Source organism: Solea solea, unplaced genomic scaffold, assembly GCF_958295425.1.
Source record: "Solea solea unplaced genomic scaffold, fSolSol10.1 scaffold_70, whole genome shotgun sequence".
Lineage (NCBI taxonomy): Eukaryota > Metazoa > Chordata > Actinopteri > Pleuronectiformes > Soleidae > Solea > Solea solea.
This window is the reverse complement of record NW_026704211.1, coordinates 82,501-85,000: the sequence shown is the minus strand read 5'-3', so window position 1 is coordinate 85,000 and position 2,500 is coordinate 82,501. Positions and strand designations below refer to the sequence as shown.

Here is a 2,500-nt window from a genome sequence, read left to right as displayed (position 1 = left end):
CCCGACCCTGCTTAGCTTCCGAGATCAGACGAGATCGGGCGTGCTCAGGGTGGTATGGCCGTAAGCCGACGGGCTGGGGACACAGACTCCTTTTATAGACTAGGCAAGGCCCCCTGCTCGTGGAGGAGCTCAAAAGTCAGCCTTTCGAACACACTGCACTTGAGCCTTTATCTCCACTACCTGCTACACTCTATTCCAGTATTAGGAAGCTACACCGAGATGGGTAAGCTGCTCCCCATCTCCAAGCTTCTCACATGCTTGCAGAGCGACATCCAAGGCTGAAACTAGAAGGACGTTAACGTGTGCCCGTGCGTCAACATAATTGCAAGCCCATGTTTCTTGTAAGGAAGCAGCAGTGTAAAAGCTTACAGCACCTGGTATTCCCAGGCGGTCTCCCATCCAAGTACTAACCAGGCACGACCCTGCTTAGCTTCCGAGATCAGACGAGATCGGGCGTGCTCAGGGTGGTATGGCCGTAAGCCGACGGGCTGGGGACACAGACTCCTTTTATAGACTAGGCAAGGCCCCCTGCTCGTGGAGGAGCTCAAAAGTCAGCCTTTCGAACACACTGCACTTGAGCCTTTATCTCCACTACCTGCTACACTCTATTCCAGTATTAGGAAGCTACACCGAGATGGGTAAGCTGCTCCCCATCTCCAAGCTTCTCACATGCTTGCAGAGTGACATCCAAGGCTGAAACTAGAAGGACGTTAACGTGTGCCCGTGCGTCAACATAATTGCAAGCCCATGTTTCTTGTAAGGAAGCAGCAGTGTAAAAGCTTACAGCACCTGGTATTCCCAGGCGGTCTCCCATCCAAGTACTAACCAGGCCCGACCCTGCTTAGCTTCCGAGATCAGACGAGATCGGGCGTGCTCAGGGTGGTATTGCAAGCCGACGGGCTGGGGACACAGACTCCTTTTATAGACTAGGCAAGGCCCCCTGCTGGTGTAGGAGCTCAAAGGTCAGCCTTTCGAACGTTCAAGAGTTTAAGTTGTTTTTGGTGGGCTTTGCTGTATGGCCGCGCCCTTTGAGTGTGTCAAATGTCAAGCAGCTGTCCGTCAAGGCTCAGAGGTGCACTTAGATCACCTTGGGGCAGAGGTGATCAGCAGCAGCCTTTGTTATGCGCACTTAAAAAACATGGCACCACAACAAGTAACTTGTGTGCCAAGATCTTGAGTTGGCCCCAGACACTTGTGGGCCATCGCTTCTCGGCCTTTTGGCTAAGATCAAGTGTAGTATCTGTTCTTATCAGTTTAATATCTGATATGTCCTCTATATGGGGATTAAATATTAAATGCATTTTTGAGCATTGGGAGGTGAAAACTGGGGCTTGCTCTCTTCACTCCTTGCATTGACCTGGCATTGCAGTGCCACCAGGAACGGTGCACCATTCTCTTTTTTCTGTGAAAACCAAAGCAAGGCTGGAACTAGAAGGACGTTAACGTGTGCCTGTGCCCGTGCCCGTGCGTCAACGTAATTGCAAGCCCATGTTTCTTGCAAGGCTGGAACTAGAAGGACGTTAACGTGTGCCTGTGCCCGTTCCCGTGCGTCAACGTAATTGCAAGCCCATGTTTCTTGTAAGGAAGCAGCAGTGTAAAAGCTTACAGCACCTGGTATTCCCAGGCGGTCTCCCATCCAAGTACTAACCAGGCCCGACCCTGCTTAGCTTCCGAGATCAGACGAGATCGGGCGTGCTCAGGGTGGTATGGCCGTAAGCCGACGGGCTGAGGACACAGACCCCTTTTATAGACTAGGCAAGGCCCCCTGCACGTGGAGGAGCTCAAAGGTCAGCCTTTCGAACGTTCAAGAGTTTAAGTTGTTTTTGGTGGGCTTTGCTGTATGGCTGCGCCCTTTGAGTGTGTCAAATGTCAAGCAGCTGTCCGTCAAGGCTCAGAGGTGCACTTAGATCACCTTGGGGCGGAGGTGATCAGCAGCAGCCTTTGTTATGCGCACTTAAAAAACATGGCACCACAACAAGTAACTTGTGTGCCAAGATCTTGAGTTGGCCCCAGACACTTGTGGGCCATCGCTTCTCGGCCTTTTGGCTAAGATCAAGTGTAGTATCTGTTCTTATCAGTTTAATATCTGATATGTCCTCTATATGGGGATTAAATATTAAATGCATTTTTGAGCATTGGGAGGTGAAAACTGGGGCTTGCTCTCTTCACTCCTTGCATTGACCTGGCATTGCAGTGCCACCAGGAACGGTGCACCATTCTCTTTTTTCTGTGAAAACCAAAGCAAGGCTGGAACTAGAAGGACGTTAACGTGTGCCTGTGCCCGTGACCGTGCGTCAACGTAATTGCAAGCCCATGTTTCTTGTAAGGAAGCAGCAGTGTAAAAGCTTACAGCACCTGGTATTCCCAGGCGGTCTCCCATCCAAGTACTAACCAGGCCCGACCCTGCTTAGCTTCCGAGATCAGACGAGATCGGGCGTGCTCAGGGTGGTATGGCCGTAAGCCGACGGGCTGGGGACACAGACTCCTTTTATAGACTAGG

At 51.4% G+C, this 2,500-nt stretch overlaps 7 non-coding genes across 7 annotated transcripts in view; 2 read left to right on the top strand and 5 right to left on the bottom strand.

Annotated features, from left to right (window-relative positions):
* Nucleotides 1–66, bottom strand: part of LOC131454873 (5S ribosomal RNA) — a 119-nt gene extending 53 nt beyond the window's left edge. The window contains exon 1 of the ribosomal RNA XR_009239511.1: nucleotides 1–66. This exon is cut by the window's left edge and continues 53 nt beyond it. This is a non-coding gene — a ribosomal RNA (5S ribosomal RNA).
* A 296-nt stretch (nucleotides 67–362) lies between these two features.
* Nucleotides 363–481, bottom strand: LOC131454946 (5S ribosomal RNA). Its single transcript, XR_009239579.1, has one exon. It is a non-coding gene; the product is annotated as a 5S ribosomal RNA (ribosomal RNA).
* Nucleotides 482–777: 296 nt separating this feature from the next.
* Nucleotides 778–893, bottom strand: LOC131454968 (5S ribosomal RNA). The gene has a single exon (XR_009239600.1). It is a non-coding gene; the product is annotated as a 5S ribosomal RNA (ribosomal RNA).
* Nucleotides 894–1,201: 308 nt separating this feature from the next.
* Nucleotides 1,202–1,394, top strand: LOC131455029 (U2 spliceosomal RNA). Its single transcript, XR_009239653.1, has one exon. It is a non-coding gene; the product is annotated as a U2 spliceosomal RNA (small nuclear RNA).
* Nucleotides 1,395–1,599: 205 nt separating this feature from the next.
* On the bottom strand, nucleotides 1,600–1,718 carry LOC131454872 (5S ribosomal RNA). The gene has a single exon (XR_009239510.1). It is a non-coding gene; the product is annotated as a 5S ribosomal RNA (ribosomal RNA).
* Nucleotides 1,719–2,026: 308 nt separating this feature from the next.
* LOC131455028 (U2 spliceosomal RNA) lies at nucleotides 2,027–2,219 on the top strand. The gene has a single exon (XR_009239652.1). It is a non-coding gene; the product is annotated as a U2 spliceosomal RNA (small nuclear RNA).
* A 124-nt stretch (nucleotides 2,220–2,343) lies between these two features.
* On the bottom strand, nucleotides 2,344–2,462 carry LOC131454871 (5S ribosomal RNA). Its single transcript, XR_009239509.1, has one exon. It is a non-coding gene; the product is annotated as a 5S ribosomal RNA (ribosomal RNA).
* Between the last annotated feature and the right edge of the window lie 38 nt (nucleotides 2,463–2,500).